The following is a 9,820-nucleotide window of genomic DNA, read 5'->3' on the forward strand; positions in this document are numbered from 1 at the left end:
TGGCTTATCCATTGTTATTTTTCTCACCTAGGTGATAATGGGCATTCTGTACAGCCAAGCAATAACTCACTAGAGCACGAGCTAAAATTCATACAAAGGATGAAATCGTTCTGTTTCACACTAGTTCTTCATCACAGCTACTTGCTGACATACATCTTCTGTAACTTTTCTCTTTGCCATGCTTTTTCTTTACAACCGTTATAATGCTGAATAATGCTATGGTGTTGCTTACATGTATCTCAGCACCGTTATCACGGGGCATGATGGCATACTGAAATGACTTCCTTTTTCAGTTTCAGCTGTCAGTTCTGGAGATGTTAAGCATGTGCAACATGATTGCAGCAATTAGAGAACAGTGCCAGAGCATTTGTGTTGGGTGGGTAATTACCTCCTCATTTAAATGGTTTTTATATTTAGAATACGGTGAAAATTATTCAGAAATTCATCCATTCCTGAATGTTGATTCGTGGGATGTCTGGCTGGAAAAAAGGTCCTCTGTATTTGCTATAAGGAACACCTTTCCTCTTAATAAGTATCATACAAATCTAAAATACTTAAAGAAAAAAAAAAAAGTTGTGAAAAGAATAACCATTTTTTCTTATCTTTAATACCATTTTCAGAGTGTTTAGAAATGCTACAGAAGAGATGGGGAAGCAAAAGTGATGTCTTATAGCTAGTAAAATATAGGGGATTTCTCTATGAAGGTTTCTGGAATCCAGTATTCTCCTTGAATTGAACCAAAAATATTCTGTGGTATTTTGTGTTAAACAGCAGATTAAAGAGCTGAATAAAGAAAGATATATTTGCAAGGAGAAAGGAAGTATGTGTTTCATCCTTAATGTTATAGACTGTACCTAATGAGTAGCAGGTACCTAGAAAAGGGTAATTATGTCACCTGAGACTCTCTAGAGCATTCTAGACATCTGCATGAGGCTGATAAGTATCACACAAAACTAGAGGATATTTGCAGGTTTTGGTGCCAAGTAAATGTTCTCTTATGTACCTGGCACTACATGCCTGTGTAGCACTACGTGCCTGAATACCTGTTCAGATTTTCATTCCATTATGTTATCAGGTAAGTTCCTGCATGTCATTGATTTTCTGCTTTATAAAATATACTGTGTCATTTAATTCCAAATCCTACTCAAATAAACAGAATATGGCAACAACATCACCTCCAGCTCCTTTTGTATTTTTTTCTTCCTTTTTTAAGCTGTTCTGTAACCAAATAAAAACCTAATATTGAAATCATAGAATCACAGAATCACCAAGGTTCAAAAAGACCTCGAAGATCGTCTAGTCCAATTGCCTACCTACAACCAATATTCAAGATGAGGCTGGACCAGGCTTTGAGTAACCGGATCTAGCTGTAGATGACCCTGTTCATCGTGGGGGAGTTGGACTAGATGACTTTTACATGTTCTTTCCAACTCAAACAACTTTATGATTCTACAAAATTCAAGTGTTAGAAATCTCGTATGTGGCATTACAGTAACTATTATGGTAAAGAGCATACAACATCTCCAGAAGTGTGCTTTAAATCAAGCCAGAGCAAATTTGATTTTTAGACCCAGAACTCACGTAGCTAGTAACTTGTAGCAAAGAGCCAAAGCTCCGAAAGATGCTGCATTTAGGATATGCACAATTCTGAAGACCTATGTAACATATCACATGAGTTTTCTGAATGCTTTCATCTGATCATCTTATTTTCTCTGCTGATCAAAATGTTATTGCTATGGTCTCTTTTGGATCTACTTGTTATTTGTGCATTTCCAGTCACATGCAGGCATTGCCTAAAGATGAATACATACTTGAACAGTTGCATTAACAACAAATTGCTATATTAGAGACTGCCAGTAACTTACTGGCTGTATACATCATGGGTGACTGATGAAGGTGTGAAAAGAAGAGACTGTGATTTCTTAACCGACTTCAGTTGTAAATAGTCTTGTTAACACAGACTTGTAGTGCAGGCTGAGACTATGAAGAACGGTATTTTCATAAGCATTTGCATACACATACACACCATCCTGTCTGGGAAAGAGATTTTGCTGTGCAGAAATGTGGTGTTTGCAAGCTGGATCACCTGAAGGCTTAAAAGATAAAGTGGCATTTACTACATGCCTACTACAGTATTTTGTTCTAGCAATATAATGCAGTGGGATCCATTAGAAACAGGAAAAAATAGCCTACAATGTAGCTGCAGTAATGTATTGCTGTTCCTACCATGGAATTTGATAGCCAGTTTAATTCTTGTTTGAAACATATAAGCAAAAAAAATATTGTGCTCAGGAATTATATCATCTGTTTGAAATTTGTTATTCTAATACAATAATGACTTTCCTTTAAGTGTACAGCAAAGACACCTGGAGCAACCATGATGACATCAAAACACTAGAGTGACTAAAAATGGTCAAATAATTTATGAACCTGGAAATAGGAAGCCATCTGAAAGGAAGGAAGCAAAATGAGAAGAATATTATCCTCCTTAAAAATGAAACAGATGTGAGAAACAACTTCAGTTCAAGTTAGTGTTGATTTTGTAGAGCTTCTTCAGACCAATGTCATTCAAGTCCTGCAAACACAGAAAATATCGATCAGTGAAAGGGGAACAGAGCATTATACTTGAATGAAGGTAAAACTGAATTCAGGAGACAGAAGCAAAAGACAGGCTGCAGAAATCTTCCTTGTTCCAAATTTAATTGGTTTATTTTCATCCTTTCTTCTTTGGACATGAAGAACAGTAGTCACAACTCTTATCGTGTTCTCCTCAAATATTATTAGTATTTTAAAATGTACTCTGTGTTGAGAGATACAGTAGAAAAAGTACAGTAAATTACATTTCAGGAACAGACAAAAGCTTGAAAACTTAAGCAGTTCACAGGCAGAGAATTTGTACAACATTTTTTACTTTCTGGTTAACAACAGCTAACGGACACAGCTAAGCTAAACGTTTGAAGTCTGGTACCTTCAGCTTCACTCTTGCAATAATTGTTACTACTACTACTACTAAAAAAAAAAAGAGAGAGAGAGAGAGAGAGAGAGAGAGAGAGAGAGGGAAGATCAAATTGTATATTTCTTTCATTCAAGAATAATAATTGAAAAAATGAAAGACCCAAATGAAGAGATGAAATTTCTAAAAATCTTGTCAAACCTTTTCCAGCAGCTTCTTCCCACTAGAACCATTCATTTGGATGGGCTTATTAAGTGTTGTCCTTCATTTTGGGAAGACTTGAAAACTAATGTACAATTTGTATCCTGGAACAGACCATCTGCTGTGAAAAGTTCCCATATCGAGAGAACAGAGGGACAAATTCCTAATTAATTAGTTATTTTAAGAGAGTTGGATACACTTTTTCCAAGATGGTTACAGTTGATAAGACAATCATCTGTCTGTCAAGCTGTGTCTTTTTGCCTGTTAGTCTAGCTAGAATACTGGAGAAAAGTCAGAGAGATGTTTATCACTTACATCTTTCTTCTCCTTCCTCCTCCCCTCCCCCCCCTCACCAAATGAAAGTCGTCCCAAGAACTGAATCACTGAATGTAATCATAGCCTTTTTTATCCAAAGTTGTTTTGTTTTCTTGTTAATGGTAAACACACAAATGTTCCAGTGAAGGCATATCAAGGACAAAGGGTATTATGGGAGTGGATTTCAGATGTTATTTATAGCAAGATTTTTTAATGTAAGGCTATTAATAGCAACTCTTTGCACAAGAGGTGAATGAACAATACAGATGTCTCAGTCTCTGTTGAAGGAGCTATTCTTTTTGCGAAGAAAAACCCTGTTTGTACAAGGCACCATTTACAAGTCTATTGTGTTTTTTTTTATTTTTTATAGCTATGAAATAATGATGTTTTTATCTCTTCCAGCTCAGCTAGGCTGCTGGCTTCCGTTTGGCAGCTTCACAAACAATCTGTGTGCAGCAAGCCATGCTTAGAAGCTCCCAGAGTGGATGACAGGAAAGATTGCACACTGAGACAGGGAGACAGCATGGTTTCCTCATAAAACCAGTCTTTGAAGCACAGGATCATAGGGAAGTCTAGTAAAGAGAGCAGGTATTTAAAAATCCCAAAAGTGCTTTATAAAGAATAATAAAAAAGAATTTGAGTGTTTTTAACTTAATCCACAGAGAGGGCATGAGAGATAATGTGAGCTTTTAGGACGTAAGTATATCTGTAGATCTTTTTTTCTTTCTTTCATAAAAAAAAATAATGTTTCACACACTCTAATTCCCATAAAATGAAACTAATAACGAAAGTACAAACATGGAAAAACAGAAAGAGAAGTAAATTATGATGCTGCTTACTGTAAAGTATCCTTTAATCTATATCTATTAAAAAGCAGACAATAAATACAGTAGGAGCTACATACATTTCCATCATGACATTGCAAAATCACATCCATGATATAGGAAGATTGGTTTTGTCTCTAGGAATTGATCAACTGTAAGATTTCGAGGAACTTCTTTAAATGAGCCTTGAACTGTCCAGATACACAATAGCCCAAAACTCTATCAGAAAGCTTACTAGTAATCGAAAAATCCTTCCTTATCCTAATTTCTGTTTCCACTTCCAAAAAGCTCCAGTAGTCAAAGGGAGACAGGTACTGGCAACCTAAATTCTATTCTTTTGTTTGTTTGTTTGTTTGTCAGTGCCTCACAACTTAATTTAGTGAGGCAAAGCAGAACAACAGCTTAAGCAGTTTGAGAGTTGCATTGAAGAGATAAGGCAGAAATGCAGCTCAGTTTATTTCCTGAAAAGCATTTATCATTTCAAAACTAAGTTTTTGAAACTATTTGACGGCTTTTTTTCTGGGGAAAGGGCTTTTATGCTAACCTCATAAATTCACTCTAAAATAAGTTAACATTAATAGTACTAAGAAAAATATTGAAGGCTGAATGCTCTCTATGATGCTTTTCAAATAAATTGTCTCCATTCCACACAATTTAGTGGAGACTGTTTAGGAGAGACTTGATCTGAAAATCCAATATCATTAAATAGCCCTTATTTTCATGGGAGCCCTTATTTTCATGGGAGAAACAGTTGAATTCTTGGAAACTGAGAGCAAGTTTTTGTTTTCTGCTTCAGCTCTTCCAATCTTTCAATCAGTGTGATCAACAGAAACATCATTTTCAAAAACATGGCAGTACACACTCTTACATCTCTACAAATCTGTCTCATAAGTGGAAGGAAGAGATATAACCAGCATAATACAGTTTCTTGAGAAGGCACATTTGTGAACAGAAAACAAAACTTTGTGACCTCTTTGATCAAGTATTTACAACAAAATTTAACTATTGAATATTAAATGAACTGCTGGTGGAAAAGTAATTAGGCTTATATTTTTTTACTGGGAAGTAAAATTGTGACTTTGTCCTGACATTTTGTAACAGAGAAAAAAAAATCTAATTTGTTGGAGGAATTCAATCAACACAGATTATTCATGCATCTTTAGAAAAACAGTGACATATCACTAACTAGATTTTCTCCCTTGAATGAAACATGCAAATTAGTATCCAGATAGATTAATGAATTGAGAATGCATGAATAGAGAATGTTTTTGATTCTTAAACAGAATGAGGAATGCATACCCTTTCTGATCTATCATTAAGTTTATATCTTCAGCATCAACAAGTAAAATGATAGCACAAGGCCTTTAACAAACACTTTTTAAGGAACATGTACAGATTAAAGCCCAACACCTGTACTCAACTTCCTTACTTGACAGTTTTATAAATTTGTTTATGAGACTATAGATCTTGTTACCAGCATTCTGTGGAATGATTGCCTTGAAAATCTCAGTTCTGATTTTCACTGAGGTATACTTGACAAAAATGTTAATTATTATGGGAATTATCTATTTTTGAATTGATTGAATTAGACATTTTACAGAAGTAAGGTGGTATTTTTACCAGGTTACACTGCAGAAAAATAGAGGGCAGCTTAAAGCAAGTTTTTTTGTTGTTTTTGGTGTTGTTTTCTTTGTTAGGTCAGCTATCTTAGCAGCTATTTTGAAGGATTTCATGATTGGTAGAAACGACTTCTATTTGAATGAAATGACTTCTATATGAATAGTTGCATTCAGTTCTTCTGCTGGAGATTTTGGACTCAAGAACAGCACCCCATATATTAAACAGTCTTTAGTACATTATAAATAATTCTCTCTTTATGAACATTAACTTTCTGTAAGCTTCCATGGAAACTGTAGTCCTCTATTCATCTATATACTGCAGGCCAAGTGTGGCACAAACAGCTGCAAGGGAGTTCCAAACAACTGCCTTGCCACAGCTCAAAGTCTGATTTGAAAAATGTAACCTTTGCATGAATATTTTAGATACTGCCCTATCTAAACCTGAACCTTTGCTGAGAAAATCCTGACATTTTTACAGATTTGGATGACATGTCTGAAGTTTCCTGATTTCTTAATGTGCACCCTCAATAATCCTCAAATTATTTTGATTTTAGCTGTCAACTTTCACTCAGCATCATAAGCTGGCACACAGCACCAACTGTAAGCATAAAATCAATACATTCTCTTACTGTTCTTCAAGTAATGCCTTAACTTGCAAGATGTTTACATTATGACTTATGACTTCAAATGGGACATTTCAATTTTTTATAGGATTTTTTTTCTTTTAGTTACAGATGCCTGAATATCTATACTTATTTATAAGGCAGGTTTTATATACAAAGATTGTTGTCTCTATTTGGCTACTGGGACTGAAAAACAGATTTCCTGTTTTTTTCTTGTTTGTTTGTTTGTTTGTTTGTTTGTCTTCTGATTTTTTTTTTTTAGGTCCATTGAGCCATGGCATGAAAGAATTTCTACTACTTCTAAGCATATGATATCTCGTCAGAAAAGAATGTAATGATGCTGTTAGGGCATGAAGTTAAATTATTTCAAGTTGCAAAGGACTTCCAGGAAAGGGCCAGAAGATAAGATTCTAAATAAATCATAGGTGTCTATGGGGAGACAGACTCTTTTGGGTTAAGGGAAAGATTAATTACAGATTCAAGTTTTGACAGAAAGTTGAACTGTATGTGGACCTGTGTCTATTGTTTAAAGCAGAGGCTTGAGAATTAAGACTTCTGATTCCTCCTGTAACTGAATTTTTTCTTTGGGCAGTTTAACCTTCCAGCTTTTTTTTTTTTTTTACCTTTCAGTAAAGTAGATGTCAACAGTACTTATGGTTTTAAAAGATTACTGATGATTTTAGCAAGTCAGTAAGAAAGTGATTTCATTCTTTCCCTACCAGCATGGTTGAGAAGACACTTCATTTCATTACGTAGAAGGAAGTGTTTTTTATACTAGCTGTTTATTTTATATTGAATAGAATAATATTCTTCTAAAAGCAGTGTGAAATAAAATACTGATGCAATCTTACATTAGTCATATAAAAAAATCTGCTGAATAGATGAAGTGAAATCCTAATCAAATGAAGACTAAATGCAGATTCTCACTGCTTTAAAAAGACACTTACTGAACCTCTAAATCAGCCTTAGTGTATGTAAGAAACACATGAAACATATGGAATAATATCTGTATTTTATATAGCAGAAATAAATACTTTTTACTAATGTGAGACGAACAGTGTTTTCCATGAACTATCAGAAAAATCTATATTTGTATTTTAAATTTGTGGAAAATAAAGGAGTTTAAAACAGGGAAATCTTAAAAAATAAAAAAAATAATAATAAAAAAATGCACAAGTGACGACACAGGCCAGGTTTTATAGAATGAAAATTTTTATGTGACTTCTTGAAAGAGAAAGCTCTGTCAGTGTGAAGTGTATTGCCAACAATATTTAAAACCATATCTCAAGATATAAACTGAAGACTAGATATGACTAAAACAAATTTTGGTATTGTTCTCTTGGAAGTTATTTGAACTTAGCAAATTTTAAGAACCTCATTTCCACAGTTCAGTTTCACTTATTGACTGCATTAAAGCAGCTTATTTAGGTTTAGATAAATTACCAGTATGTGTGAAAAGGAATTTGATTTATAAAACATTACTTGGTGGCATGAGATTATGTAAGCAATAGATTCACGTATGTAAAATGCATTTACTGCTATGTTTGATTTATTAAGCATTTATTCTGAAGTACTTCAAAATAGATGACATAAAAGATTACGATTTGTATCATACCTGTTGGTATATAGCAATTTGCTCATGACAAACTAATATAGTGTGGCATTAAAAAAGAACCTGTAGTAATACATTTACAGTAATATACTGTTTCTACAGGTCAATTTCCAAAAATGTAAATGCCTTTGTTTAGGATATGCTACAGTATTGTGTATGTATATATATATATATATTTATAATATATTGTACATTCTACTGTATGGCTACATAGTAAAGATACATAGCTTGACTTTTTGCATCGAATAACAACTGTCATCCACTTTCTGTCGTATCTTTATTGTCTAAGTTGTCTTCATGTGTCTGCACAGTTATATACATTACGTTCATCACAAAACTTTACAGACAGTAAGTTCTATTTTACAAAAGAGTTGCAAATCCTGAAAATAGCAAACAGAAAAGCACTGCTATAGTCATTAGGGCATCTCTGAATATCCAACATTCAGTAGCAGGTTGGGAAAGATATATTAACACAAACTCTAATAATAGCTTTTTTCAGTCTATGTGATGTTAAGCTGTTTCACACTTCTTACACCAAAATCACTTTCAAATGCTTTGATTATTTTTTCCACAGCTCAAACTCTAGTGATGTAGAGTTAAAGATACTACCACCATACCTTCCAATTAATACTTCTATGAATGTGTTAACAAGATCTTTTGACAGCAGATCTGAATATTTCCTGCCATCTGAGGTGGCTAGATGCTACTTATTTGTGTCAGTGTGGCCAAAACCCAACATAATGAACTCTGCATTTCGACAGAGCTTAAAATTTTGAGCACTTTGACAAGGCAACTAAGACAATGTGCCTTCTAGTTTAGATCTAGGGACAGGGTCAGGAGGGCCAAGGCCCAAATGGAACTGGACTTGGCAAGGGGTGCAAAGAACAAGAAAAGCTTATATGGGTTCATCAACCAGAAAAGGAAAGTTCAAGAGGGTATATATAGCCCCCTAGTGAGCAAGACAGACAGCAGTGAAGAAATCAAGGTCTTCCATTTCCTGACCAAATCCTTCAACTGCTAGACTGATATTTAAATTTTCTTGAGAATAGGATGAGTGAGGAAAGCATCTGTTATATTTAAATATGTAACATAAACTCTTAAGAGAAGAGTAGGAAGCGAAGCCAGCATTATACACTGAACAAAGCGTGTTCCATTTTCAGAGATGTGAGATTTAGCTTTAGCAACTGTGCTTCTCAGTATGTTGATCTCAGAAGATCCCATTCTGAACTTCATTCTGTGCCTATAATGCACCAGGAACATTGAGGACAAACGTACGCTATGAATCAGATCATCTTGTGGAAGTCAAACACAGTAAAATGTGATGTTCTCAAACCTTTGAAATTTTTATGGATCTCATCCTTTGGACCCAGTTGTAGTTTATGGTACATCCTCCTTTCACTCGTTCGGGAAATTAGAGCTATAAAATGAAAGAAACTTCAGTTTTGCTTCACTTTGAAAAATGTAGACAATACCAGGTTGTGGAAGGAGGTTTTAGGGTAAATAAAAGATTTTTCATTTTTATCCACTACAAATTTCTTAGTAGCCTTACAGATTTTGTAGTTTCCGTAAAGCTATGAAATACTGAGGAGTCTGAGTCTCACAATGTTGTCTACTGAAGACCTCTTACCTCAGGTATCAAGTATCAGTTTATCAGTACTAAAATACAATGTCTT

This window comes from Lagopus leucura, unplaced genomic scaffold, assembly GCF_019238085.1.
Source record: "Lagopus leucura isolate 7727_CA_CO unplaced genomic scaffold, USGS_WTPT01 Super-Scaffold_100008, whole genome shotgun sequence".
Lineage (NCBI taxonomy): Eukaryota > Metazoa > Chordata > Aves > Galliformes > Phasianidae > Lagopus > Lagopus leucura.